The sequence below is a fragment of the Staurois parvus genome, unplaced genomic scaffold, assembly GCF_062004578.1.
Source record: "Staurois parvus isolate SC_StPar_1 unplaced genomic scaffold, SC_StPar_1.0 ptg000578l, whole genome shotgun sequence".
NCBI lineage: Eukaryota > Metazoa > Chordata > Amphibia > Anura > Ranidae > Staurois > Staurois parvus.
In genome coordinates this window covers 286,950-311,610 of record NW_028318374.1, presented here as the reverse complement: position 1 = coordinate 311,610, position 24,661 = coordinate 286,950, and positions in this window count along the sequence as shown.

Here is a 24,661-nt window from a genome sequence, read left to right as displayed (position 1 = left end):
AAGAAGTGACTCAGAAGGGGGGAGTTCCTGCACCTACTTTTTGAGAAAAATAAAAATCCCTGTGTATAACAGCAGTAAAAGAGTGGGGAATACTGAGAAATGTGCCTGTAGGCATTTATCATAGAGAAAGTCATCCATGTCTGTAAAGGACCTTTCAGCAAGGAACAGCTTGTTGATGTCAGTCTCCGCCCGTATCACCCACCTACTGAATGATATATCAGACTGGATGTCGCTCCATTTCCTCAAATTGAACCTTTCCAAATCGAGCTCCTGATTTCCCCCCCAGCCCGTGCCCCCCTCCTCCCCACCCTCTCCATCATGACCAACAACGCCACCATCAGTCCCACCCCACAAGCCAAAGTTCTAGGTGTCACGCTAGACTCAAACCTGTCCTTCCAACCCCATGTCCAATCGTTGGAAAACTCATGCAGGCTCCACCTCTGCAACATCTCCAAAATACGTTCATTCCTAACCCCAGACACTACTAAACTACTCATTCACTCCCTTATTATCTCATGTCTGGACTACTGCAACTCCCTCCTCACTGGCCTACCTCATCACAGACTATCCACGCTATCCTGAACTCAGCGGCCAGACTCATCCACCTTACCAACCGCTCCGCATCTGCCACCCCCCTCCTCTGTCATTCCCTCCACTGGCTTCCGATTGCCCAACGCATTAAATTCAAACTACTAACACAGACATACAAAGCCATTCATAACGCTGCCCCAAACTACCTCACCGACCTGATACCCAAATACCACCCTACCTGTAATATTCGCTCCTCACAAGACCTCCTACTTTCTAGCTCCCTGGTCTCCACCTCCCACGCCCGACTGCAGGACTTCTCTAGGACTTCCCCCATCCTCTGGAACTCACTACCCCAATCCATCAGACTGTCACCTACCATCCTCACCTTTAGGCGCACCCTGAAAACCCATCTCTTCAGAGAAGCCTACCCCGTCCTCACCTAACAGTCGATCTCCTCTTACCACTCCATCCCCCACAGCCACTTCCTCCTGTACCACTATCCCCTCCCTCCTAGATTGTAAGCTCGAAAGAGCAGGGCCCTTGACCCCCTCGTGTATTGTTACTGTATTGTCTCATGTACTGTCAACCACCATAATGTACAGCGCTGAGCAAACCTTTTAGAGCTATATAAATACTGTATAATAATAATAATAATTATAATCTAAAAATGTCCCTCGGTTAGATCAGATCACAAAGAAAGCAGCTCAGCCTTTTGTTCCAGAGGATTGAGTGTGAAGCATGAAATAGATCAAAAAAAGCTTTACGAGTAAACAGGCATATCAGTTGCTTTGCTGTATGTATAACAATAATGTCAGTGTAGTTTAGATCATGTGGATAAGGCTTTTATCATATGCAAATAGGAGATCAAACACAAAGGAAAAATACAGTTAGGTTAATAACATTGCTGTTGCTGGTGTGCTTTGTTGTGTTAAATATTTATTAAAGATATTCACAGATATTTATGTTTCCATTTTAGGATATGCATTTAACACATAATGATACAATGCATCCAGAAAGTATTCACAGCACTTAACTTTTGCCACATTTTATGTTGCAGCCTTATTCCAAAATGGATTAAATTCATTTTTTTCCGCAACATTCTACAAACAATACCCCATAATGACAATGTGAAAGAAGTTCGTTTTCAAATCTTTGCAATTTATTGAAAATAAAAAACTATACAAACCCCATGTACATAAGTATTCACATCCTTTGCTCAATACTTTGTTGAAGCCCCTTTAGCACTAGTCACAGCCTCAAGTTATTTTGAGTATGATGCTACAAGCTTGGCACACCTATTTTTGGGTGATTTCTCCCATTCTTCATTGCAGTACCTCTCAAGCTCCATCAGGTTGAATGGGGAGCGTCGGTGCACAGCCATTTTCAGATCTCTCCAGAGATGTTCAATTGGGTTCAAGTCTTGGCTCTGGCTGGGTCACTTCAGTTGTTATGTTGGCTGTTTGCTTAAGGTCGTTGTCCTGTTGAAAGATGAACCGTCGCCCCAGTCTAAGGTCCAGAGCGCTCTGGAACAGGTTTTCATTAAGGACATCTCTTTACATTGCTGCATTCATCTTTCCTTCGATCCTGACTAACCTCCCAGTTCCTGCTGCTGAAAAACATCCCCACTGCATAACGCTGCCACTACCATGCTTCACTGTAGGGATGATTTTGACCAGGTGTTGAGCGGTGCCTGATTTCCTCCAGACATGATGCTTGGCATTCAGGCCAAAGAGTTCAATCTTGGTTTCATCAGACCAGAGAGTTTTGTTTCTCATGGTCTGAGAGTCCCTCAGGTGCCATCTGCCTTTTACTGAGGAGTGGCTTCCTGCTGGCCACTCTACCATACAGGCCTGATTGGTGGAGTGCTGCAGAGATGGATGTTCTTCTGGAAGGTTCTCCTCTCTCCACAGAGAAACGCTGGAGCTCTTTCAGAGTGTCCATTGGGTGCTTGGTTACCTCCCTGGCTAAGGCCCTTCTCACTCGATCGCTCATTTTGGCCAGACGGCCCGCTCTAGGAAGATTCCTGGTGCCTCCAAACTTCTTCCATTTATGAATGATGGAGGCCACTGTGCTCATTGGGACCTTCAATGCTGCAGAAATTTTTCTGTACCCTTCCCCAGATCTGTGCCTTTATACAATCTTGTCTTGGAGGTCTATGGACAATTCCTTGGACTTCATAGCTTGGTTTGTGCTCTGACATGCACTGTTAACTGTAAGACATTATATAGACAGGTTCATGACTTTCCTAATACTGTCCAATCAACTAAATTTCTCACATGTGGACTCCAACTAAGTTGTGGAAACATCTCAAGGCTGGTCAGTGGGAAAAATTCAAAACAAACAACAGATTGCAAAAGAAAGTAGACCAACCCCCCAAAAAAATTTCTTTCAAATTTATTAATAGTAAAAAATCAGGTCTCAGCATGTAGGCCCTTTACAAAATAATCTAGTGTGGGTGACTGGGGACAAAGAGAAGGCAAATTTATTAAATCCCTTCTTCAGCTCTGTATATACAAAGCAGCATGGGGGAGCTCTTGTCCATAATGGGGATGATGTTGACACAGCCCCAAATGATCCTCAATGGCTCAAAATTGATTTGTTCCAGAAATATTTAGAAAGAATAAAAGGTAAATAAAGCACCCAGACCCAAAAGGGGAAGTTTCACTTTAAGGCTAAGTCCCCAGATACCTGCTCCCACTTCTGCTGTCAATCGCCTAGGTGATCGGAAGCGGAAGTTGTCCTCCTCCCTCCCACCCTGACAGGTCCCAGAAATCTACGGGGCCATTCACAAAGCGCAGCGCTTCTGGCGCATGCGCAGTGGGCACCCGGCTGTGAAGCCACAAGCTGTCACAGCTAGGTGCCCACACTGAAGATGCCGGCGCCATAAAAAAAAATCTGAAGAATATATTTAAAAAATATATATATTTTTAAAAATATATTTTTATAAAATATATTCTTCAGATTTTTTTTAGCATACAAAAAGTCATTTTTACATATATTTATAAATGCATTACAGAAATGTACATTTATATTTTTAAAGACATTTAAAAATATTTTTCATATATTTTGTAATAAAAATGCATTTCAACATGATGTATATATATATATATATATATATATATATATATATATATACACACACACACATACACACATTTATTGAAATATATTTTGAAATATATTGAATATTGCCAAAATCATAGCATTTCAAAAATATGTCAATATATTTGGGAAAAGAATTTTTAAAATATATTTTAAATATATTTTTCTTCCATATGAGAAGCTTCATTGGGTACATGAGCGCGCACTTGCCAATTGAAGTAACACAAAAATGCCCCGGTAATGAAGGGGTAAAATCTTCCGGAGCTTAAAGTGGTAGTAAAGTCACTTTGTATATTTTTACCTACAGGTGAGCTTATCATAAAACTTACCTTTAGGTAAAATGAATATCTCCTATACGTTCGCCGCAGAGCAGCAGCTGGTGACCATACCGGAGCATGCGCTCTGAAGGAATGGTATACTCGTGCCATTCCTTCAGAGCTGTGTACCATGGCCGAAAATGTCCGCATGCATGGATGGCAGTGTCGTCATCGGTGGCTTGGCCATTCAAGCAGCTGCGACCCAAGAACCCAGAAGGAAGACCGAGTGAAGATGGAAGCCTTCTGAAGTGGTGACAGCGTGCTGCTGGAGGGCTTTGTTCTAAGGTAAGTCTTTCATAATGTGTTTGTATGCAATGCATACTAGTACTTTGTATTACCTTGCAGCAGGAACCTTTTTTTATGTTTTTTTTTTTTTTTTTTTAATGAGTTTACTACCACTTTAAGTGGATACACTAATCATTCAAGTATAAGAGCATTTTTCAGCCCAAAACACCCAAACATTTCCACAGACAAATTTAATTTTATTATTTTTATTTATTACAGATACTTACATAGCACTGTCAATTTACACAGCACTTTACATATATATAGTACATTCACATCAGTCCCTAAGGTCTAAGGTCCCTAACTCACAGTCATACATACACATATTAGGGCCAATTTAGACAGGATCCAATTAACCTACCAGCATGTCTTTGGAGTGTGGGAGAAAACTGGAGTACCTGGAGGAAACCCACCCAGGCACAGGGAGAACATGCAAACTGCAGGCAGGTGGTGCCATGGTTGGGACTTGAACCAATGATCCTAGCACTGCCAGGTGGAAGTGCTGGTAGTACTTGATAAAATTCAGAGGACTCCTGTAAGCCAAAGAAAGTTAAAGCGCTGCCCTGATTTGAAAAAAAAAAGCTATATTTTCAACATAATAATCACTTTTTTGTCTTGACACCCCCCCCCCCCTTCATCCTATATTACTCCATCTGTTCCAGCGACAAATTGAAAATTACTTTCGAGTCCAAAAATGAAAAGTTGGTGTCTGAAAGAAGCAGGCCAAAAATGTCTACCTTTCCCGAGTCCAACAGATTAAATTTTCTATTTAACTGGCATGTTGTAAGATAAATAGACTGAATTCCAGAAGTCTCCATAGAGATGAATAATAGCAGACAGATAAGGTGGTCCATGCAGATTTTTGTTTAATTAAAAATATATATTCTCAAAAGGTTTGGATGAGTTAAAAAAAAAAAAAGTTTCATTGATATGTGCAGCTGTCAGACGAATTATATATTTTTAATTATAACTTCAGCTACCATTTCTGGAAGTGCTGCTGACAACCCAGACAAGACAGAATATTCACAATCCTTTTTTCACCTTCAAATATGTTTCAGATGCTGAGGGTGATGAAAATTCTATGGAGCATTACGATAAATATTGAAAATATTCACAGATATGTATTTATTTGTTTTGAGAAATTAATTTACCACATTATGATACAGGATGTTGTGGCGCGCAGCGTCAGAAAAAAATAGTACATGTCCAGTTTTCACCATGTCGTGGTGCATTTGCAGCCTATTCAAGGAATGAGTTGCCTTATCGCAATGCACATTAACGCGCCCAACACGTTGTTTTACCATCATAGTAACATGGATATCTGAATGGACCCAGAGGTGCAATGGATTTAAATGGCACCTGAGGTTACAGAAGCTCTATCAACCTATTTGGACCCTCATTACTGTTTAATTTTTTACATAAATTAAAACAGACAGTGAAAATAGGTAACCTAAAAAAATTAAAGAATAACATAAAAATAATAAAATAAAAAAGTAGGTAAAATAAAAATTTATAACCAGCAATACACAAACAATTAAATACTCAAAAATACAAAGAACACTAATTATTATTACTACTGTTATATTATTATTGGTAGTAGTATATTGCAGCTGAGCAATTATTGTGGCTTTGGTGGCTACATTGATTTTCTTTTTCTTTTCTTTTTTTTTTCCTTCATGTTCACCTGGTGATCCTGCCAGGTAAGTCTGTTATCTATTTTTAACTTAATTTAACAGACCAAGCAAAGGCAGCACAGTGGCTAAATGGTTAGCACTTCTGCCTGGCAGTACTAGGGTTGTTGGTTCGAATCCCAGCCATGGCACCACCTGCCTGGAGTTTGCATGTTCTCCCTGTGCCTGTGTGGGTTTCCTCTGGTTTCCTCCCATACTCCAAAGACATGCTGGTAGGTTAATTGGATCCTGTCTAAATTGTCCCTAATATGTGTATGTATGAATGTAAGTTAGGGACCTTAGATTGTACACCCCTTGAGGGTTAGGGACTGATGTGAATGTAAAATATATATGTAAAGTGCTGTGTAAATTGATGGCGCTATATAAGTACCTGAAATAAATAAATAAGGTGGTAGTTAGAGGGATGAGACTTACCATTTCCAGGGTGCTTGCATTGGTCAGCTTTTATTCATTTATGTAAAGCCTTTATCCCAAAAGGACAAAAAAACTGTAATTGCCCTTAGAGCATTAGTTGGAGTCCAGTTTAATTTTGTGAGTCAAAGTCATGTGAATCTGTTAGCCTTTCACAAACTAGGATTGCACCAATACCTATATTGGTGCCGATACTAAGCATTTGCACTATTATCGGTACTCGTGCAAATCTGTGCAAATGCTCCAATACCTGAAACTGATACCTTCAGGCTCAGTTCTTTCAGCTGTCAGTAGGATTCCCCACTGACAGCTGACATGCAAACACAAAAAATCTGGCAATTACCTCTTGTTAACCTCCTCAGCGGTATGATTCTTTCCGATTTTTTGTGCTGAAAGTGGTACCATTTTTTTGCATGGAAATATGTAGTTTTTTATTGTAGGTTGTAATTTTTAGGAATAACTCACTGAAATCTGTCCGAACAAGAGTCTATTAAACATTCCAGGTATGATAAATTTGAAACACGAAATCATAAATTATAATTTATTAAATAATCATAAAAAATAATAATATAATAATAATAAATTTAATTCAATAATATAATCAAACCAAAAACACTGAAATTTGAAATACAGAGGCAAATTCGCACATTGCTGAGCAAAGACGCAAAATCGTTTTCAGTGTCTGATGACGAATTTCCCCCACGAATCATTATCACCCAATTCTGCAAGTGGTTCTGATTTACTATCGCTGTTCTCTAGCCGGTCTAAAACCGCTTTTGACGTAAAGGGACGCTTTTTGGACGCCATGGACTTTTCTAAGTTTCCAGGCAGAAAGAACATTCAAAATGCAGGCAGGGCACAGGACAGAGCACTCGGGACAAAATATATGTAAAATGCATTGAAACAGCAATGACAGCAAAAATTACATTTTTTTTAAATTTCAAATTTCCCGGCGGTTCCGGCGCCCGTACGTCCCGACGTCACAGGGACCGGAACACGGAAGCCGGCATCGGCCGGAGGAGATGGCCGGGGATGCTGCAGGGGACACATCGCGGGAGCGAAGTACAAGGTAAGTGCTGCAGGGACCCCCTGAGCAACGCCGCATGGTAAGCCCGAGTGTAGCTCGGGGTTACCGCTCTTGGTACTGAAATTTTACCCCGAGCTACACTCGGGAAAACTGCTAAGGAGGTTAAGGAGAGGGGACTGCATGTCCTTCACAACTGATGGCTCATTCAGCTGTTAAAGGGCTTCACCTGCTGACAGCTGAAGTGTAAACAAAAGAAATGTTCTAGCAATTGGAGCTGTCAAAAAAAAAGCAGCCTGACAATGTTTATCAACAACATTGCTCAGTCTAAAACAGAAGGAAACATTGTTCCATTTTGTATCTATCTGTTTATTCATCTACAGATCAAAGGGATGAACTTCCATCTGCAGATGAGGTCAGTTAAAAGCAACCTGTCAAGTAAAAAAAGTTTTGGGTGTTTTTTTGTTTTTTATTAAATGTTCCTCTGTTAAACCCCTTATTAACTCTAATTTACTCTAATCAGTCTTAAATAATTCCTTGTTCTCCTTCTTCACTTAATTATTATTTTCCTGCTGATTTTATTAATGTGTTCATTTCTATTTATTAAACTGTTAATGATTAAAACTTTTTTTTTGCTTTGTTCATTAAAAAAAATAAATGTATTTCATTTGTAAATAACTTTTATATGCTTTGTACCAGAATCACAATTGTACTGTCATCTTAACCACTTCCAGACCGGACACTTTTACCCCCTTCCTGACCAGGGCAATTTTCAGCTTTTAGCGCTATCACACTTTGAATGACAATTGCGCGGTCATGCAACACTGTACCCAAATGAATTTTTTACCATTTTTTTTAGACAGATAAAGCTTTATTTTGGTGGTATTTATTCACCACTGGGATTTGTATTTTTTTTTGCTATGTAAATGAAATGTCCAAAAAATTTTTTAAAAAGTGTTTTTTTTATAAAATTTTGCAAATAAATAATATTTCATCATAAATCTTAGCCAAAATTTATTCCGTTATCTTTTTAGTAGAAAAAAAAAATCCAAATTAGTTTATAAGCAAAAATTATAATTTTTAAACATTTTTATTTTATTTTTTTATATTATTATTTTTTATTTATTTATTTTTTTTTTACATACTGTCACCCTAGCAGTACAGTGTCACCATGGTGACACTGTACTACTTGTGAGGGGTGATAAAGATTTTTTTTTTTTTTTTTACACTGATTGCTTTTACACCCATATAGGATGTAAAAGCAATCATTTCTCTTTCTCTCTGTGTGCATTCCTGCACTCATTGAGAAATACAGAGTGAGCTGTGATTGGTCACAGCTTGTCACATGGTACAAGGCTTTTGTGAATAGCCTTGTACCATGTGACCTCTGTGATCATTCACAGATTTCACACATAGTAAGCAATGATGTCACAAGTGACATCTTGCTTACTACTTTGCATGTGATCACTGATTGGCCAATCAGTGATCACATGATCGGGACCTCGTACAGAGGTCCCGTCCGACGATCGGTGTTTCACTGTGTCCGGAGGACACAGCGGGCACCGGATCGCGGTGCTGCGCGCTCCCAGGGAGCACGCACAAGCAGGGAGCACGCACAAGCACCCTGCAGTGCCACCGTCCGGCCGTTTATATACAACGGCCGGTCAGGAAGTGGTTAAATAGGACAAATTACAGAATAAAATGTGCACTTTTTATGTGCAGTAACACTATTTATTATTAACACTGCTCAAAAAAAGAAAAAAATAGTTTTTTATCATTTTGTTACATTCAGTTGTCTAAGGGTTGTGAAAAAAATACCACTTCTGCAAGACAATTTTCATAAAAAGAAAGCCTTGTTTGTCCTTAAAGTGTTACTAAACCCACAACAGTACAATCAGTCTGTATTTGCAGTAAAGCATGCTTGTTATACCTACTGTGGAATCTAAGGGGTTAATCCTCTGCATTGTGTAAAAAGGCTGTTTGATCCTTTCCTCTCTGTTCCTCCCCTTTTTCAAGCGACCACCACTTATGTCCAGACTGAACCGTAGGCATACACATGCTCAGTTTGGTGTGTATTGCTAGAGAGTTTTTATTTTTTTGGGAGAGTGCGTGTGATCAGTACAGGGCCAATCAGCGCTGTCCAGACAGAGGTCAGGGGTTTTGCATCCTCCTAGAGCAGAAAAAAACCCTCCTCCTACAAGCTTTAACCAGTGCTGGGCTGGACACTGATAGAAGTCACAAAACTGCTCTAACTGCTGATGAGAAAATATATTTAGCAGTTTATATTTACTAAAATAATTGCACTTCCATGTTCTGTGTACTGTGGGAGACCAGATATAGTGAATGCAGGGTCCAGGGAGACCAGATATAGTGAATACAGGGTCCTGGGAGACCAGATATAGTGAATGCAGGGTCCTGGGAGACCAGATATAGTGAATGCAGGGTCCTGGGAGACCAGATATAGTGAATGCAGGGTCCTGGGAGACCAGATATAGTGAATGAAGGGTCCTGGGAGACCAGATATAGTGAATGCAGGGTCCGGGGAGAGCGGATATAGTGAATGCAGGGTCCGGGGAGACCAGATATAGTGAATGCAGGGTCCGGGGGGACCAGATATAGTGAATGCAGGGTCCGGGGAGAGCAGATATAGTGAATGCAGGGTCCGGGGAGAGCAGATATAGTGAATGCAGGGCCCAGGGAGACCAGGTATAGTGAATGCAGGGCCGGGGGAGACCAGATATAGTGAATGCAGGGTCCGGGGGAGACCAGATATAGTGAATGCAGGGTCCGGGGAGAGCAGATATAGTGAATGCAGGGTCCGGGGAGAGCAGATATAGTGAATGCAGGGCCCGGGGAGACCAGGTATAGTGAATGCAGGGCCCGGGGAGACCAGGTATAGTGAATGCAGGGTCCGGGGGGACCAGATATAGTGAATGCAGGGTCCGGGGAGAGCAGATATAGTGAATGCAGGGTCCGGGGAGAGCAGATATAGTGAATGCAGGGCCCGGGGAGACCAGGTATAGTGAATGCAGGGCCGGGGGAGACTAGATATAGTGAATTCAGGGTCCAGGGTTTAGGAACACTTTAAAATAACAATATGTGTATTAGGTTATCATAAGTAATGACAAAGTTACAAAGAACAAACAAATCCATAGAAAAAATGTAAAAATTGCTCTGGTCCATAAAGGGTGAATGAATGTTAGAGCTGAAGTGGTTAAGGAGCGGGGCCGCTGCATCTTTAATAATCGACCACTCATTTAGCAATCAGACGGTTTCCCCTGCTGACAGCTGAAGGACAAACAAAACAGTTTGTGGCAGGTATCGGTAATTACAAAGTAAGTGCAAAGAAAAGTATCGGTACTCATACTTGCTGTAAAAAAAATGGTATCAGTGCATCCCTATCACAAACCTCCGCCCCCAGACTGGCAATATTGATGTCCAAAGGTGTTTCCATTGCTGCTTAATCCAAAGTGAAGCCATCATAGGAGGTGTGTTACTGGCCAGATCACCAGGGGAAAATAAAAGGGAAAAAAGCCTAAAGAAAAAGAAAACTAATTCAGCAAGCCTATTTAAAGTGCTTCTAAAGCCTCAAGGATTTTTTCCTTAAAATTGAACATTAGGCAAAAAAAAAAAAATGTTGAACATGCAGGAATTTTATGCTTTGTCCCTTCTGCATGAAAGTTACTTGCCTGTCTGCCCCGTACAGTGAGCCATGCATGCGCAGCTTACTGTACAAATTCGCTAACGCCAAATCTGACTGAACTCTCACACATGCGCAGGAGTGATATCATCCTCGCCCAACCAATTTCAGCAGCTGGCGATCAAGACCCTGAAGGTGTCAGCAGCCGGCAGGGAAGTGGGACCCCGCATCGCTGGAGCTGAGGTGAGTATAGTTCCGCTTTAATGCATTCTATGCATTAAGGAAAAAACCATATTGTGTACAGAATGCCCCCCTGTCCCTCTTATACTTACCTGAGCTCCACCACGATCCAGCACTGTGAATGAAAGCTGTGGCTCTCCTGGCTTTGTCCCTCCACACTGGTCAGACCAATAGCAGCGAGAGCCATTGGCTCCCACTCCAGTGACTAGGAAGCGAGGAGCAGGGCCGAAACCCACTGTCTGTGTCAATGGACATAGCAGCAGGACTCAGGAGCAAGCCTGCATGAGTGCCCCATGGGAATCTGCTTCCTATTGTGGGCACCAACAAGACAGGAGGAGCCAGGAGTGCTGGAGGACCAGGATCGAGGCTGCTCTGTGCATTCCTATTGCACAGAGCAGGTAAATATAGACATGTTTGTTTTGGGGGGTTTTTGTTTTGTTTTGTTTACTTTACAACCACTTTAGGGACTTTTAAGCTGCAATATATTATGTTTGTTTTTGGGTTTATTATTGCTTTAAATAAACTACTTTAAATTTCTTTCCCCCCAAAAAAAAAAACTTACACACATCATATAACAAAGGGAAAAGAAACAGTAGAATATTTTTTTGGCCTTTTTAACCAAATTTTCTCTAATCAATTCAATAAGTAAAACTAAGAATTTCCATTTCGGCTAAACAGTTTTTTTTTTAATCAATTTAACCCAAATCCCTATAAGTGAGAAGAAACCTCCGAATGGGACAACTTTTCCATTGGACAGCTGTCAAATTTCAAGTGGTTGTAAATCTCAGACATGAAATATGAGCAAAGCAAATCCCTCTACAGTGTGTACTTTTCTCAGTTACCAGCATTAAATGTAATTTCTGTTTGCTGCTTCATTACTCTGCTATCAGCATGAATCACTTCTGACAAGTTTTCCTGACACCAAGAAAAAAATGGTGACAGCTGTTTCACAGCCTCAGCTCTGTTACTGTGTGCTGTGTGGAGGGGCGGGGGGTGTTTCTTCCCTCCAATCAGCTCTCAGTGCTCTCCTCACTGAGTTCTGCAGTATGTAACTTCAGCTCTCCACCCCCTTTTTTCTGAACTCTCAAACAAGCTTTATAATTCAGCAATTTGAACAGATGTAGAGAAGAGGTAGCTGCAGATACACAAGTACAACGTCTGTAGGAGGATTTTTTTTCATCTCCATGTATCACCTGAGGCCAGTCACTTCACTGGGTATATGTAAGGGTTTACAACCATTTTACGTCTAAGACTTAAGTGAGAGGGCATCTCCCCAAGGGGGATACAAAGAGCAATATAACATTCACCAGACCCCTCCCTACTCTATCCAGAATGAAAATTGTTTTGTTGGAGTCCCACCTATGGTTACAACACAAGTACAGAATCTCCTTAATGCAGCATATGGGTTCCACAAAGTATACATTGCCTACATTGCATGGCAGGTGGTATTGATTGTAAAAAAATATTTGAGTCGTCTCTGGTGATGTGGCAGCGCAGCCTTGAAGCATATGGAGCGAAGGTGCTGGTCTAGCTAGCACAATATGATATATTAGCTAAGCAGCACATGGGGCCCACAACAGTTTCAAAGAAATATGAATGTACGTAACATGTGCACGTCAATAAGAACATTTTTTTATATTCCTTTTTAATATTCTCATTTTTTTAATATTCCTCCTATTTATTCACATTACTCTCTGGAGATTTTTCCCACAATACAAAAAATGAATTTATCAGAAATCATTAGTAGTTGTAAAATTTCTGCATGATAAATCTTAGCACAGCGATGACTTATTGTAAATGTGTCAAAGAGCACACCAAATGAAAAATCATTTGGAGTCCAAAGTTTTTATTGTCCAACTGGTCACAAAAAGCAGGTCAAAAGACAGCCAATGCATTTCGGGGGGCCACACAATCCCTCTTCATTCTCTTCAGCCTAAAACATGAAGGCAGATTGTGTGGCCCCGAAATGCATTGGCTGTCTTTTGACCTGCTTTTTGTGACCAGTTGGACAATAAAGACTTTCGACTACCAATAATTTTTCATTTGGCACTCTTGTTACATTTGGATTTCTCAACAGGGGTGAATGTCTTCTTTGGGAGGTCCTTGTCTTTGTGGTGAGTTGCCAAATACAGGCCATTTGGTTTCAAATAATGACTCCACATTTTGATATTCTGTGAAAAACACAATTTTATCCAGGTCTTATTACAATTTAATTTCTAAAGTAGGTGTTCTGAAATTTTGATTTATCTCTAATATTTTGCTTTAAGGACAAAATTTTGGACAGCATTTCTGCCTTCCATTTTGTTTGTGTTTTATTGTTGTCTGTGTCCTTGTTAGGAAGATTCATTCTCTTTAGTTGTCCTTATTACCTGTGTCACTGGGAATGAAAGTGAGGGGTAAATTCAAAATTTTGAGTCGCTACCAGAACAGGAATAGGAATTGTTCCAATAGGAACACTTGTTCCTGTGGTGTCTGAAGAGGGGATATCCCTCACATTGGAAAGATATTGTCTCGCCTGTTGAGTCTACATTACAGAAAGTGAGGGAAAATCTCACTAATGCGATACAAATGGCAAAAAAAACTGATTGTGGTTATCAGTTAAACAGTGATCTCGCAATTGAGGCCCAAGGGCTAGATGTGGCACTTGCCTGCATTGGGCCCTTGGGGCACTTTTTCTTCAGCTGATACCAACAATAGGGCACTATTTTTCCAACTAACACCAATAATGGGATACTATTCCTCCTACTGATACCAACAATAGGGCACTATTTCTCCAACTAACACCAATAATGGGATACTATTCCTCCTACTGATACCAACAATAGGGCACTATTTCTCCAACTAACACCAATAACGGGATACTATTCCTCCTACTGATACCAACAATAGGGCACTATTTCTCCAACTAACACCAATAACGGGATACTATTCCTCCTACTGATACCAACAATAGGGTACTATTTCTCCAACTAACACCAATAATTGGCTACTATTCCTCCTACTGATACCAACAATGGGGCGCAATTCTTCCCATTTAAACTAATGATGGTGCATGGTTTACTCCCACTAGCCACAGTCTGGTCCCACTAAAGCTTTAAGGACAGAAAACTGACCCTTTGGTTAGAAAGTTTGGAGACCCCAGATAAAATGAATAAAATGATAACAGTTTTGGCTTCATATATATTTGTAATAAATAAATTAAAAACTAATTTAAAAAGCTTCCCTCCTGTCTTAGCAGTAGTTTCCCAAACCTGACGCTCCCATTCATGTTATGTTATGTTTATAATGTAGCATCGGACATCACTGCAACGTACTATAGTTTATACAAGTGGTAAACCCCATACCCATTATACAACACTTTGCTGGTAGATATGTCATTCGATGGTTCCAGAAAATATCATTGGACCTAATGTCAGTTTAACCGCAAGATTGTTCTGTGCCCCTTTCATCTGTAACTGTCAACCAATGTCACTTATGAAACTTTGCATATACATTATACTAGTTTCTGATTCTACTCTAAAAATAAAGAATGCATTAAAAAGTTCATTAAAAGGTCAAATAATTTTAAAAAGTTGCTTTTGCTGCATTATTCACCTCCATTCTAGAGCTGTATCCTGTAGCACATCTTTTTGTACATACAATGTCCTCATTCTTCTAGGTTGAATGACAGCTGTCAACTTTCAACCCACTTCCTCTGAGCCCAGGATATCATGGACAGTGTCCAGCACCCCTCCACAATCTAGGTCTTATTACAGGGACTGTAAGAATTTGATGAAGAATACTTCCAGCACTGATTAGTAAAAGCAAAATTTTATTTCCCAGAACTAAAAATTCCAGATCCATGCACCTCTGTATGATGATCCCAAAACATGTTTAAGTAATTTATATAATGAAACATTTATTCTGTGGCTTACATTTAATAAAACTCACTTGCTGGCTGATTAAGGACATAGTTTTGGGCTCACAGCTGCACCCTAGGAAGGCTAAGCCACCGCTGCAAGTTTACTGTGAGATCTGAGTAGAAAAAAAAGCATGAATGGGATTTTTCCCCAAGATCTCACCAGATTTCACAAAATCTTGCAAGAACTCAGGAAGAAGCCAGCCGTCCCAAACCCATGCTCCACCTCTTAAGCTAGGTATGAGGTAGGTGTAGAGTTCAGTGCTGCTGCCTGGGTTGCTGATCCCCAACAGGAGATACTAAACCAATATAGGAAGGTGCACACCTGACAGATGTCCTTGCTAAAACATAGCTTTTATTAGCACAACCGGTACATAGTTACGTAGTTACATAGTTAGTCTGGCTGAAAAAAGACAAAGTCCATCCAGTTCAACCATTAAAAAAAAAGTTATAATTTTATACCCACAGTTGATTCAGAGGAAGGCAAAAAAACCCAGCAAAGCATGATCCAATTTGCTCCTGCAGGGAAAAAAATTCCTTCCTGATCTCCCGAGAGGCAATCGGATATTCCCTGGATCAACTTTACCTATAAATGTTAGTATCCAGTTATATTCTGTGTATCCAAGAAAGAATCCAGGACTTTTTAAAGCAATTCACGGAGCTGGCCAGAACCAACTCTTGAGGGAGTCTATTCCACATTTTCACAGCTCTCACTGTGAAGAAACCTTTCCGTGTTTGGAGATTACATTTCTTTTCCTCCAGACGTAAAGAGTGCCCCCTTGTCCTCTGTGATTGATGACCTCAGGGTGAATAACTCTACACCGAGTTCACTATATGAGCCACTGATGTATTTATACATGGAGATCATATCCCCCCTTATGTATTATACATGGAGATCATATCCCCCCTTATGTATTATACATGGAGATCATACCCCCTTATGTATTATACATGGAGATCATACCCCCCTTATGTATTATACATGGAGATCATATCCCCCCTTATGTATTATACATGGAGATCATATCCCTCCTTATGTATTATACATGGAGATCATACCCCCCCCCCCCCTTATGTATTATACATGGAGATCATATCCCCCTTATGTATTATACATGGAGATCATATCCCCCCTTATGTATTATACATGGAGATCATACCCCCCCTTATGTATTATACATGGAGATCATACCCCCCTTATGTATTATACATGGTGATCATATCCCCCCTTATGTATTATACATGGAGATCATATCCCCCCTTATGTATTATACATGGAGATCATATCCCCCTTATGTATTATACATGGTTATCATATCTCCCCTTATGTATTATACATGGTGATCATATCCCCCCTTATATATTATACATGGAGATCATATCCCCCCCTTATATATTATACATGGAGATCATATCCCCCTTATGTATTATACATGGAGATCATACCCCCCCTTATGTATTATACATGGAGATCATATCCCCCCTTATGTATTATACATGGAGATCATATCCCCCCTTATGTATTATACATGGAGATCATATCCCCCCCTTATGTATTATACATGGAGATCATATCCCCCCTTATGTGTTATACATGGAGATCATATCCCGCCCTTATGTATTATACATGGAGATCATATCCCCCCTTATGTATTATACATGGAGATCATATCTCCCCTTATGTATTATACATGGTGATCATATACCCCCTTATGTATTATACATGGAGATCATATCCCCCCTTATGTATTATACATGGTGATCATATCTCCCCTTATGTATTATACATGGTGATCATATCCCCCCTTATATATTATACATGGAGATCATATCCCCCCTTATGTATTATACGTGGTAATCATATCCCCCCTTATGTATTATACATGGTGATCATATCCCCCCTTATGTATTATACATGGAGATCATATCCCCCCTTATGTATTATACATGGAGATCATATCCCCCCTTATGTATTATACATGGAGATCATATCCCCCCCTTATGTGTTATACATGGAGATCATATCCCCCCTTATGTGTTATACATGGAGATCATATCCCCCCCTTATGTATTATACATGGAGATCATATCCCCCTTATGTGTTATACATGGAGATCATATCCCCCCCTTATGTATTATGAATGGAGATCATATCCCCCCTTATGTATTATACATGGTGATCATATCCCCCCTTATGTATTATACATGGAGATCATATCCCCCCTTATGTATTATACATGGAGATCATATCCCCCCTTATGTATTATACATGGTGATCATATCCCCCCTTATGTGTTATACATGGAGATCATATCCCCCCTTATGTGTTATACATGGAGATCATATCCCCCCTTATGTGTTATACATGGAGATCATATCCCCCCTTATGTATTATACATGGAGATCATATAGCCCCTTATGTATTATACATGGAGATCATATCCCCCTTATGTATTATACATGGAGATCATATCCCCCTTATGTATTATACATGGAGATCATACCCCCCTTATGTATTATACATGGAGATCATATCCCCCCTTATGTATTATACATGGAGATCATATCCCCCCTTATGTGTTATACATGGAGATCATATCCCCCCTTATGTGTTATACATGGAGATCATATCCCCCCCTTATGTATTATACATGGAGATCATATCCCCCCCTTATGTATTATACATGGAGATCATATCCCCCCTTATGTATTATACATGGAGATCATATCCCCCCTTATGTATTATACATGGAGATCATATCCCCCTTATGTATTATACATGGTGATCATATCTCCCCTTATGTATTATACATGGTGATCATATCCCCCCTTATATATTATACATGGAGATCATATCTCCCCTTATGTATTATACATGGTGATCATATCCCCCTTATGTATTATACATGGTGATCATATCCCCCTTATGTGTTATACATGGAGATCATATCCCCCCTTATGTGTTATACATGGAGATCATATCCCCCCTTATGTGTTATACATGGAGATCATATCCCCCCCTTATGTATTATACATGGAGATCATATCCCCCCTTATGTATTATACATGGAGATCATATCCCCCTTATGTATTATACATGGAGATCATATCCCCCTTATGTATTATACATGGAGATCATATCCCCCTTATGTATTATACATGGAGATCATATCCCCCTTATGTATTATACAAGGAGATCATATTCCCCTTATGTATTATACATGGAGATCATATCCCCCTTATGTATTATACGTGGTGATCATATCCCCCCTTATGTATTATACATGGAGATCATATCCCCCCTTATGTATTATACGTGGAGATCATATCCCCCCTTATGTATTATACGTGGAGATCATATCCCCCTTATGTATTATACATGGAGATCATATCCCCCCTTATGTATTATACATGGAGATCATATCCCCCTTATGTATTATACATGGAGATCATATCCCCCCTTATGTATTATACATGGAGATCATATCCCCCTTATGTATCATACGTGGAGATCATATCCCCCCTTAATCTCCTCTTCTCAAGAGAGAATAAATTAAGTTCCTCTAATATTTCCTCATAGCTGAGCTCCTCCATGCCTCTTATGACTTTGGTTGCCCTTCTCTGTACTTTCTCCAGTTCCCCAATGTTCTTTTTGTGAATTGGTGCCAAACGACTAAGGCCGTTTGCCAAAACATGTAAGCTTCTCTTGCTGTAATTTTACCAGTTGTGCTAATAAAAGCTATGTTTTAGCAAGGACATACTGTATTTTGAATGCACGCCTTCCTATCTTGGATCAGAAAAAGCCTATTCAGTCTTTTTTTTTTCTACAGAGACATCATTGATGGGCCAACTGTGAAAACATGAAAGAAGAAGCCATTGATGATGTCAGCTATTGAAAATGGCGCTATCTTATGGAAATATACTATCCTAGGAGGCAAGACATTCTAATTAAATATGTTGATTTTGCTATAGTAAGCACAACTATGGAGTTTAATTAAGGGAAGGGAGGAAAAAGTCCGGTTTTAATGATTATTAATATTGGGTTAAAGCAGAGTTCCAGACAAAATAAGGCAAAACGTTTTCTTTTTTTTTTTTTGAGATTTGGACAGTAATGAGTGGTTAGAGCCACTGTCATTATTTTTAAGGGGATAGTGAAAAGCTTAGAGAGTCTCCAAAGAAACACCTTAAACAGGAATTAAAACTTAAAGTGTTACTAAACCCACAACAGTATATTCAGTCTGTATATGCACTAAAGCATGCTTGTTATACTCACTCTGGAACCTACGGGGCTAATCCTCTGCATTGCCTAAAAATGCTGTTTGATCCTGACTCCTCTGATCCTCCCCTTCTTCCAGTGTCCCACGCGTATCTCCTGATAAGACATATGCACATAGAATTTTGTTTTTCTTGGGAGAGTGCATGTGCTCAGCATAGGGCCAATCAGCACTGTCCAGGCAGAGGTCAGGTGTCCTGCATATTCCTAGAGCAGAATGAAAACTCCTCCTACAAGGGTTAACCAGTGCTCTGCTGGACACTGATAGAAATCACAAGACTGCTACAGTTGTGCTCAAAAGTTTGCACACCCTGGCAGAAATTGTGAAATTTTATCATTGATATTGAAAATATGGCTGATCATGCCAAAAAATGCTCTATTATTGAAGGATGATGATCATATGAAGCCATTTATTATAAAATAGTTGTTTAGCTCCTTTTTAAATCATAATGATAACAGAAATCACCCAAATTGCCTAGATCAAAAGTTTCCCTCCCCTGGAATGTTTGTCCTTGGTACAGACACACAAGGTGACACACGGGTTAAAATGCCAATTAGAGGTTAATGTCCCACATCTGTGGCTTTTTAAATTGCAATTAGTGTCAGTGTATAAATAGTCAATGGGTTTGTTAGCTCTTACGTGGAAGCACTGACTAGGCTAGATACTGAGCCATGGGGATCAGAAAAGAACTGTCAAAAGTCCTGTGTAACAAGGTAATAGAACTTTATAAAGATGGAAAAGGACATAAAAAGATGTCCAAAGCCTTGACTATGCCAATCAGTACTGATAAATCACTTATTAAGAAGTGGAAAGTTCGTGGATCTCTTGATACAGGTAGACCAAGAAAGATTGCCAGAAGAATTGTTCGGGATACAAAATTGAAATGATATCAAAGTATTGAGAACACCCAACTTTCCAATATAAAGAGATAATTAAACAAAAGCTTAGGGTGTCTCCAAAGAAACAATACCAAAACCAAAGAATACAGAAAAGTACAAATCTTTATTTTTAAATCTTATTACTGTAGCCATAGGACGACCTTAGAAATTAAAAATATTTCACATTAACCAGCAATGCTTCCAATAACCCCCTAAATCGGTCAAGAACAAAAATGTCCAGAATTATTTCAGTGAGTCGCACATGAAGGAGCCTCTTGAAACTACACAGTGACAGATGGATAAATTATCAACATTCTTTGTGTATGCCTTGGAGGGACTTGAGAAAGTTCACAGAATTCGAGGGAAAGATTAAAAAAAAAAAACATCATCCTTGTATCAATAAATTGAAAGAGGTCTTCACTGTTTATGCAGCAGCTATCAGATGAGACCTTTTAAACAAGAACAGACATTTTCAATACAGACTTGCAAAGATGGTCACAGTAGTAGAAGCAAGGGGATAGCCTCATATCAGTGTTGAGAATAGTCTTTACCCCGATGGTGTTAATAATAATCTGTTTATCAGAAGGTTTAGAGGAACAAGGTTTTGTATAAATCAATAGGAAACAGATGTATAGCTTCTGTTTCCAAAACTAGAATACATGACAATTGTCCCCCAGAGATAGCATATTATTGTTGAGACTGCAATCTAAGGATTAAGATTATTCCCAACACCAATATGAGGCTATCCCCATGCTGCTACTACTGAGACTATCCTTGCAAGTCCGTGTTTGAATTGTATGTTTGAAAATTCTCATTTGCTGCTTAAAAAGAGTGAAGACCTCTTTCAATTAATTGATACAAAGACAAGGGTCTGTTTTGTAATCTTTTTCAAGTTCTGCCAAAGCATACACAAAGAATGATGTTGATAATTTATCCATGTGTTTTGGTGTAGTTTCCAGAGGCATCTTCATGGTGTGACTCTGAATAATCCTGGAGAATTTTGTTCTTGATGATGATATATATATTTTTTTTTATTAATGGCTGAACTGGATAGACTTTTGTCTTTTTTCAACCAGACTAACTATGTAACTATATTCACCCTGAGGTCATCACAGAGGACAAGGTGGCACTCTTTACATCTGGAGGAAAAGAAATTTCATCTCCAAACACGGAAAGGTTTCTTCACAGTGTGAGCTGTGAGAATGTGGAATAGACTCCCTCAAGAGTTGGTTCTGGCCAGCTCCGTGGATTGCTTTAAAAAATTCCTGGATTCTTTCTTGGATACACAGAATATAACTGGTTACTAAGATTTATAGGTAAAGTTGATCCAGGGAATATCCAATTGCCTCTCGGGGGATCAGGAAGGAATTTTTTCCCTGCAGGAGCAAATTGGATCATGCTTTGCTGGGATTTTGCTTTTCTCTGGATCAACTGTGGGTGTAGGATTATAATTGTTTTTTTTTAACGGTTGAACTGGATGGACTATGTAACTACTGTATGTAAGGTAAGGGCTTATTGGAAGTGTGGATGGGTGACTTTAAATGCTTTTCATTTTTTATGGTAGTCCAATGGCTACAGTGATAAGATTCTAAAAAGGATTTTTTTTTTACTTTTCTGTATTCTTTAGCTTTTTTATTATTATTATACAGGATTTATATCACGCCAACAGTTTGCACAACGCTTTACAAAATGAAAGTAGACATTACAGTTACAATACAATTTGGTACAAGAGAAAACAGAGGGCCCGGATCGTTAGAGCTTACAATCTAGGAGGAAGGATTGAGTAATACAAAAGGAAACAGCTGATGGAGGAAATAAATGGCGGTTTACTAGGTAGAAGCAGGATAGGCTTCTTTAAAGAGAAAGGTTTTCAGGGATCATCTAAAAGGTGGATAGATTAGGAGATAGCCGGACAGATTGGAGTAGGGACTTCCATAGGATGGGAGAAGCTCAGGAGAAGTCCTGGAGGCTAGCATGGGAGGAGGCGACAAGGGAACTAGAGAGCAGAAGGTCTTGGGAGGATCGCAGAAAGCGATTTGGTTGATATTTTGAGACCAAGTTAGTGATATAGTTGGGGGCAGAGTTGTGGATGGCTTTGTAAGTTGTTAGTATTTTGATTTTTATTTCTTGGGCGAGTGGAAGCCAGGGGAGGGATTGGCAGAAAGGGGTAGCAGACACTGAACGGTTGGTAAGATGGATGAGCCTGGCAGTAGCATTCATGATGGACTGGTGGGGGATAGCCTATGTAAAGGTAAGCCAATGAGGAGGGAGTTGCGGTAGTCGAGGTGAGAGACTGTGGTATTATTGGTTATAAAGGGGTGTATTCTGGAGATGTTGCAGAGGTTTTGTCGGCATTATTTGGACGGAGAGTGGGTCTGAAAGGATAGTTCAGAATCCAGGGTTACACCTAGCACCCTGGCATACAGAGATGGGTTGATAGTGGTGCTATTGCTCCTTGAACTTATTTTTTTAAGCCAGACTAAGCTTTTGTTTGATTATCTCCTTTAAAATTATATTGTAAAGTAGGTGCTCCTGAATTTTGATTTATCTCTATTTTTTGTGCTTTTTCACTTTTTTTTCTAAATTCCAGCTTCCCTATGTACCAGTATAGCATGAATCTACTTCTTTTGTAGAAATTCAAAAGCTTTCCATTTTTTCTAAACACCTTTATGTCAGTGTCCAGATGGCTGTCCAAAAAGCTTCTCCATTACTTCTGCCTTATTTCCGAGAGAGACACAGGAAGGAGTTGACCAGTTGACCTCATTAGCACACACCCTGCATCATCTACCCTCCTGCCTCCCACCCACTTCCAGGTGCACGAATATTAAATGAAAAGCAATCAATCAGAGATCACTGTTCTCACTAAATACACAGACATTGATTTTTATTTTTCTAAAAAAAAATCGTGGACAAAGGTGAACTTATCTTTTAAGGACAACATTTTGGACACAATTTCTGCCTTCCATTTTGTTTAGATTTTATTGTTGTCTGTGTCTTTGTTAGGAAAATTCATTCTCTTGTTTTGTCCTGATTATCAGTGTCACTAAAAATAAAAGTGAGGGGTAAATTCTAAATTTTGAGTTGCTAGCAGAACAGGAATAAGAATTCTTCCAATGAGAACACTTGTTTCTGTGATGTCTGAAGAGGGGATATCCATTACATTGGAAAGATATCGCTTGCTTCCTGTTGAGTCTACATTGCACGTAGTGAGGGAAAATCTCACGAATGAGACACAAATGGCAAAAAAAACCCAACAGTGGTTAACATCTAAAGCAGTGGTATCCAAACTGAGGCCCAAGGGCCAGAGGTGGTCCTTTTCTTGCCTGTATCGGGCCCTGGGGGCACTTTTCCTCCAGCTGATACCAAGAGTAGTACACTATTTCTCCAACTAACACCAATGATGTCACACTATTCCTCCTACTGATACCAACAATGGGGCGCAATTCCTCCCATTAAAACTAATGGTGGTGCATGATTTGCTCCCACTGGCCACACTCTGGTCCCCTTAAAGCTTGAAGGACAGTAAATTAGCCCTTTGCTTAGAAAGCTTGGAGATCCCAGATCTAAAATGATAACAGTTTTAGCTTCATATACATTTTTAATAAAAAAATTAAGAACTAAAAGAAAAAGCTGTCCTTCCATCTTAGCAGTAGTTTTCCAACCCTGACGCTCCCATTCATGTTATTATTATTATTATTATTATTATTATTATTATACAGGACTTATATAGCAGCAACAGTTTGCTCAGCGCTTTACATTATGGAGGGAGACAGTACAGTAACAATACATTTCAATACAAGAGGGATTAGAGGGCCCTGCTCCTTGGAGCTTACAATCTAGGAAGGAGGGGATAGTGGTACAAGAGGTAATTAGCTGTGGGGGATGGAGTGGTAGAAGGAGTAGTGGATTCCAGTATTAGCTGGGGGCAGGGTAGGCTTCCCTGAAGAGATGGGTTTTCAGAGTGCGCCTAAAGGTGAGAAGAGTAGGCGATAGCCTGATAGCTTGGGGTAGGGAGTTCCAGAGGATGGGTGAAGCCCTTGAGAAATCCTGGAGAAGAGCATGGGAGGAGGAGACAAGGGAGCTAGAGAGTAGGAGGTCTTTCGAGGAGCGGAGAGTACGGTTTGGGTGGTATTTAGAGACAAGGTCGGTGATGTAATTAGGGGCAGTGTTATGAACGGCTTTATACGTCAGTGCTAGTGTTTTGAATTTTATCCGTTGGGCAATTGGAAGCCAGTGGAGGGATTGGCAGAGAGAGGTGGCAGATACAGAGCGGTTGGTAAGGTGAATGAGTCTGGCAGCAGCATTCATGATGGACTGTAGTGGGGATAGCCTGTGGTGAGGTAGGCCAGTGAGGAGGGAGTTACAGTAGT